Source organism: Bos javanicus, chromosome 8 (assembly GCF_032452875.1).
Source record: "Bos javanicus breed banteng chromosome 8, ARS-OSU_banteng_1.0, whole genome shotgun sequence".
In the NCBI taxonomy this organism is placed as follows: Eukaryota; Metazoa; Chordata; class Mammalia; order Artiodactyla; family Bovidae; genus Bos; species Bos javanicus.
The window spans coordinates 76997764-77005137 of NC_083875.1; the positions used below are offsets into that span (position 1 = coordinate 76997764).

Here is a 7374-nt window from a genome sequence, read left to right on the forward strand (position 1 = left end):
TGTGCTTAAAAAAAGAGCTGACCTGTAAGTAGGAACAGTGGGAGTCTGAAGCATTCTTGCCTGGAGCCCCTCCAGCTTAGTAGGCAGGGGGCAGGCTGTGCTCCGGGGGAAGGGAGTTCGCTCCACTTGGAGGGATGGCAACACCCTTGTCCAGTAGCATTGGTGGTGGAAGTGATGAGGTCAGGACTGGCGCGAGTATGTTCCTAGCTCAGGCTTTGCTAGGACTTGGCAAGTGGGAGGGAGAAGGGATTAACTGCAAATGAGGACAAAGGGACTTTTGGGGATGATGAAAATGTTCTGAAGCCAAAAATCACTGAACTCTTTACCACTAAGCATGTGCAAATTTTATATGAAATTGATACACTAATAAAAGTTTTTTAAAATCATATATAAGAAGGAAAACTTCCTATGGTGAAAAAAAAAGCTTGAATTTATAACTCTAATGAGCTCACCATGCCCCTGGCAGAAATTATTGTTGCTCAGACTCCAACTTGTCTTGCCAACCATTTTATTCTCATGCCAAAAACTGTATAAGCACTATGACCTTATCCATGTAGGAAAAGAAAGCCACACAGATTACTGCACAGGAAGAACAATCACACTAAACCCAAGCTTCCCCTGTGCAAAAGTAAATAATAAAAGGAAAAAAATTTTATAGAATTTTAATAGGACAAATTGAGCTCTCAGAATTGTCTGCCAAACTGAGCTGTAGCTCTTGTCAAGGTAACAGAAATACAATCAAGTGCGCTTATTTGAGGGTTCAATCCCTGGGTCAGGATGATCCCTTGGAGAAGGAAATGGCAACCCACTCCAGTATTCTTGCCTGGAGAATCTCATGGATAGAGGAGCCTGGAAGGCTACAGTCCATGAGGTCACAAAGAGTTAGACATGAATGAAGCGATTTAGCAGCAGCAGCAGCAGCAGTGCTCGTCTGATGAAGAGTTAGTTTACAGTTACAATTGATTCCTCTAAATAGCATAGAATATGCATTTCAGAAGGAGTTTAATTTGTAAACAATATCCCCCCCAATACTTCATAGAAACCCATCTACTGCAAATCTCTGGAGCCTCAAGTTCAATAGCCTTCAGTGATAGTCAAATAACATGAAGGAAGAAGCCAGGTGTATTTCTATGGGGCCAGAGTCAGCATTTGGGGGGTTCAGTACTGCTGTTGATAGCTCACTTCTGCATCAGAGAGTGGTGAGGACTGTGGCAGGGGTTCCAAGAAGACTGACACTTTTCAAGAATGAGAAACTGCAACCATGTTGCTGGGACTTTTAATTTTTCAAAAGAAATCAGACTACCTAGATTTTATATTTAAAAATCTTGTTTATTCATCAGAAAATAGTTTGTCCAGAATAAGTGGCTTTCATGTTGTTCCATGTTTACAGAAACCTTTCTTCAAATCAAATTCTCCATAGAACACAAAATATGAGCTAGAACTAGATTATCTTTCAAATACCTATGATTTTGCTTGTACTTGCTAAGTTGTGTCCAACTCCATGAACCCCATGGACTGTAGCCCACCAGGCTCCACTATCCATGGGCTTTCCCAGGCAAGAATACTGGAGCAGGTTGCCATTTCCTTCTCCAGGGTATCTTCCTGACCCAGGGATTGAACTCATATCTCCTGCAATTCTTTACCACTGAGCCACCAGGAAAGCCCCCCATGATTCTATGAGATACTAAATAAGAGTTGGCTGAGTAATGAATGGTCTGTTATCTAGCTGGTCAGCATATTTAACTTATGCCAATCTAACTCACTAGGTTAGCTCAATTTAATATGTATTAAGTGATTATTATTGACCAGACATTTGCCTTTATGGATGCATGAGCACACCACTGACAGTCAAACATACTTATTTCAGGGCAGGGAAACCAGAACACACAGAGGATGTAGAAAATCCTTCTTGTAGAGGAGGAGGTGGAAGATGTCAGTCAAGGAGACTTTTCCACTGTGCCTTCAAGGATGGGTTAAGTTTTTCCAAGCAGAAACAGGACAGGGAGTGTCCAACAGCCCGAAGAAACACAATAGGTGTGAAAGTGCACAGTACCCCCAGGGAAAATAAGACAGCTGGCACACAAGAGGAAACAGCACCTAGAAATTAAGCATTAACCTGTAAACTGGTGAGTAATTGAATTACACTAATTATTTTCTTACAGTGATTTGCAAGGAGGCAGAGAAAAAAGAGACCTCAGAGTCTTAAGGATATAAATCCTAGCTTATGTTAATAAAATGTGTATTCAGTTATACATTTTCAGTTAGAATCATAAGATCATCTGTTAAAATTTTAATAAGTCAAATCCTCTTAAACTTTATAGATACTTATAGAAAAAATACCTACCGATTTTTTACACAAAATATGGACTTGATTCCCATCAATTTAGTCTTAACTTCTAAGATGAAAATCTATTAACTCATAAAGAAAACAATTTAAACCATCCCAAACTACTTTTCCAATCAATTTTTGGGGCTGCTTCCTCAGTTTTCTAAAAATCCTTAACAACTGGAATGATTAGCTGAAATGCAGACTGAAATCTTGTTCAAAAAACAGATGAGACAGAGTCCTATTTATATCTTTAACAAGGACTATAAAACTTACAGAAGAGATACTGAAACATTCCACATTTCTGGGGTTGAGTCATCCCACAATATAATTTTCAGGTCAGACTTAAGCCTATAACTGCCATTCAGGGCTACTAAACCACTTGAGGGAATCCTGGGTTATGTTCACTCTTAATAGATTACAGGTGACCTTTGAAGCAGGTTTCAACTGTATGGGCCCACTTACATGAGGATTTTTTTTTCCAGTAAATATTGCACCTGTATTTTCATTTTACAGATCTTTAACTAACTGGCTATGGCGGGGGAAGTCTATATTTGATTAGAGATCACAATATGTGGAATCAAAAGAACTAGGGTTTGAGTCCTGATTCTACAAACTATCCAGCTTCCTGCTCCATCCCCACACTCTCACAGTGTTCAGCAGTCAACCGTATATTTGTAAGGTATACCATATTTTAAAATATGTGTTTAATACAATATTTATTTTCCCATTTAGTGCCTCTTTGAAGTTGAAAGAACCCTCTATTCTTTTTATATTCTTTCTGCCTATTGTTATCATTGTTGTTCAGTTACCCAGTTGTGTCCACTTCTTTGCGACCCCACCTATTCTGTTCAGTTGCTCAGTCATGTCCAACTCTTTGCAGACACACAAATTAGGGCTCCCAATTTTTTTTCAGTACTAAAAAGACAGGGTAATTGGATTCTCCATCTTTTAAGTTTGTCTCACCACAAATTCTACAGTGGGTCTATTGACAGTTTCTCACATACTTTGATGTGCAATAAATAGTAGAAGATGCTTGTTAAGCATAATATTGAAAAAGATCTCACACAGCTTAAAAATATCCATAGTTCGATAAGATAAAAACAAGAAGGGAGAAAATAAGAATAAACAGGAAAAGAAGGCAGAAAAAACTGAGGACAAAGTTTTAGGGTAGTTTACAAAATATAAGTCATAACATGCTCTGTCTTATTAAGATGTTTGATTTCACTTTCAGGGTCTAAGAACTACCATATACACAAAATAAATACTTATTTTTACATTAAAAAACATGTTTAATTTCACAAATCTGAGTCTGGATTTCCTTACAGCAAAGTTGAAGAAGAAAGCATAATCATACTTTCTATAAAGTAAACACAAACAAGTTGTCAGAAGAATGACAAATATTCCTCAGTCTGAGTTTCTTGAGAAATTTATTTCATGGACCCTTATAAAGAGGACAATTTGTAACATAGCTATAAAGAATATTTTGCCTTGAAAGTTTAATAATCCACGAACTTTGAAGAGGGCAAATAAAGTGCTAAAAAATCAAAAAGGAAAGCATTCTTGACAGTGCTACTCCTTGGGGAGCCACACAGTGACTCACAAGTGAATCCTTAAAGACATCAGTACAAAAATGCAAGATGACTGCTTTTTATAAGATCCCTCAAAACAGGTCAAGTGTTTGAGCAATCACCAGCAACTCAGTCACTCTCTTAGGACCTCAGGATCATCATTTACAAAAAGGGGGGAGCTGATAAGGAGATGGAATAACCTAGATAATCTCTAAGAAATGTCTTTCTAGCTCTGAAAAAATGTTTGTAATTCTTGACTAAATTCTTACTGAGCGCCTACTATGTGTCCTGTGTGCTGTTTCCTGGATAAAAAGAATTCTAAACACACACACACACAGACACACACACACACACACACAGACACACACACACACACCCAGACACACACACACACACGACACACGTGCCCTCTGAGTATTTTATAATCTTGCTATTCTGAAGAGTAGACTTGCTATTGTTTGCCTGTTATTATATTGCCACCCTGCTTATTTAACTTACATGCAGAGTACATCATGAGAAATGCTGGGCTGGAGGAAGCACAAGCTGGAATCAAGATTGCTGGGAGAAATACCAATAACCTCAGATATGCAGATGACACCACCCTTATGGCAGAAAGCGAAGAGCCTCTTGATGAAAGTGAAAGAGGAAAGTGACAAAGTTGGCTTAAAGCTCAACACTCAGAAAACTAAGATCATGGCATCTGATCCCATCACTTCATGGCAAATAGATGGGGAAACAGTGGAAACAATGGTTGACTTTATTTTTCTGGGCTCCAAAAATCACTGCAGATGGTGATTGCAGCCATGAAATTAAAAGACGCTTACTCCTTGGAAGGAAAGTTATGACCAACCTAGACAGCATATTAAAAAGCAGAGACATTACTTTGTCAACAAAGGTTCATCTAGTCAAGGCTATGGTTTTTCCAGTGGTCATGTATGGATGTGAGAGTTGGACTATAAAGAAAGCTGAGCACTGAAGAATTGATGCTTTTGAACTGTAGTGTTGGAGAAGACTCTTGAGAGTCCCTTGGACTACAAGGAGATCCAACCAGTCCATTCTAAAGGAGATCAGTCCTGGGTGTTCATTGGAAGGACTGTTGTTGAAGCTGAAACTCCAATACTTTGGCCACCTGATGCAAAAAGCTGACTCATTGGAAAAGACTCTGATGCTGGGAAACATTGAGGGCAGGAGGAGAAGGGGACAACAGAGGATGAGATGGTTGGATGGCATCACCAACCTGATGGACATGGGTTTGGGTGGACTCTGGGAGTTGGTGATGGACAGGGAGGCCTGGTGTGCTGCGGTTCATGGGTCGCAAAGAGTCGACACGACTGAGCGACTGAACTGAACTGAATAGACAGAAAGAGTCTAGTATTTGCACACCCAATGATCCATGAAAGTCAACAGAGAGCAGACATCCTCCCTCTGTCCTTCTAAACTGTTTATCTCTGAACTTAGATGAAGCCTGGAAACTCTTATTGAATATTCAAAACTCTTTGTTGACAGCTTCTGTCAGACAAGTTTTCAAACTAATTTGTGCACAGGTGCATATGCTAAACAAGGCACTTAACCCATTGTTTTAAATGGACATTGTGTTCAAACTCCCAGGCATGTTTTCCACTATTAAAAACCCTTAACTGAAAACATAACTAAAATGTGTTGGGCTTTTGAAAACTTGGGGCAATATTGTGCAGAAAAGGCAAAGCCCCCAGTAATTGGATGAGAATAAATGAAGGGAGAATAGAAAAAAATTAATAATCTAAAAAGGAATTTTAAATGGTAATAGTAGAATCTTCAAGTCATTTTATAATGTCATTATGCTCAGCACCTCCCAGATAACACAAATATGTATCTTTATATACATATCATACATATACCATATATATATTTATACATATGTATGTATGGGTGTGTATATTATAGGGCAACAAAATTTGCCACCTAAAATTTCTCTTTGGCTTGCAGATTATTTTGAGTTGAAAACAATCAAGGCCTAAAAAACTCAGGAAGAAACTTTGACCTTCCACCTAACTGCCTGAAGAATTTAGAAAGAGGCTGTGATCTCTTACAGGAATAGAGCTGTCACCAGAGACGTCTGCAATGAATATGGGCTGAGTGTGGTGGGGGGACTCTTAGAGATCTGAGTCCACTCTGTGTCCCATTGTGTCTCATGGCCCAGCAAACATCTGTTTATAAACATCTGCTTTTCCATCTTTATGGAATTTACCTTTCCCCCTTTTGAAGTCCCAAACCACTACCCTCAACATCCTGTTTTATCTTTAGTTGAAGATGGTATTTAAGGTGAGGGTTTTAGTCATTTTGGTGAGTTAGTCTTTCTGAGTCTGTCCCATGTATACATGTTATTATAATTTTGTGTGATTGTCTTCCTGTTACTCTATCTAATGCCAATTTAATTCTTAGAGCAGCCAGAAGAACTTAGAAACGTAGAGGAAAATTTCTTCATCCCCAACAATATACCTATACACGTGTGTCTTTCCCATAATAAGATGTAATACATATAAGGCTTCCCTGATAGCTCAGTTGGTGAAGAATCTTCCTGCAATGCAGGAGACCCCAGTTTGATTCCTGGGTCAGGAAGATGTGCACATAGGGAGAATGCCATGTGAAGATGAAGACAGAGATTGGGGTGATGCTTTACAAGCCAAGGAACGCCAAAGATTATCAACCAACCACCAGAACCAAGAAGAGAGGGCTGGAATGAATTCTCCCTGACAGGCTCAGAAGGAACCATCCCTGCTGACATCCTGATCTCAGACTTTCAGCCTCCAGAACCATAAGACAATAAATTTCTGTGGCTGAAGCCACTCAGATTACAGACCTTTGCTAAGACAGCTCTAAGCAAATTAATGGTCCTCTGGGGTGGCACTAGTGGTAAGAACCCCTGGGTTGGGAATATCCCCTGGAGGACGGCATGGCAACCCACTCTAGTATTCTTGCCTGGAGAATCCCATGGACAGAGGAGCCTGGCTGGCTACAGTCCATGGGATCGCAAAGAGTTGGACACGACTGAAGCGGCTTAGCACAGCACACACAGCGCGAGCAAATTAATACAATGTGAATGAGAGTGACACTTCTCAAAGGATGCCTTTTTATGCTATGTTCATTTTTTAAACCCAGTGAATGTAGTGGCACGTTCACTATATTACATTTTTATATAATTCCACACAAAAGAGATACTGTTTTATGGGGAGGGAGTGGGAAAGTGGGTAGAAAGTCATTAGAATCCAATCCACGCAATTCCCTGCAGGGCAAAAACTGTTCTACAAGGGGGCCTGTGGTGATACCTGAAGAACACCCCTTAAGTGCTGGAAAAGTCGCTTTAGGCCCTGGTCTGTCATAGCCTGGCCAGCATGGCAGCAGCAGTGCAGAGTGAGAGAGCTGGGCTGGCAGCGAACCAGAGCCACCTGCCAATGATCCTCCAGGATACAGCAGTCTTCAATCTGGACCTGCTTCCCT

General features: G+C 40.0%; 1 long non-coding RNA gene across 1 annotated transcript in view; it reads right to left on the reverse strand.

Annotated features, from left to right (window-relative positions):
* The window catches only part of LOC133252958 (uncharacterized), a 36821-nt gene extending 36315 nt beyond the window's left edge, over window positions 1–506 (reverse strand). Inside the window, exon 1 of the long non-coding RNA XR_009738127.1 lies at window positions 23–506. This is a non-coding gene — a long non-coding RNA (uncharacterized LOC133252958). The remainder of the gene's footprint in view (window positions 1–22) is intronic.
* Between the last annotated feature and the right edge of the window lie 6868 nt (window positions 507–7374).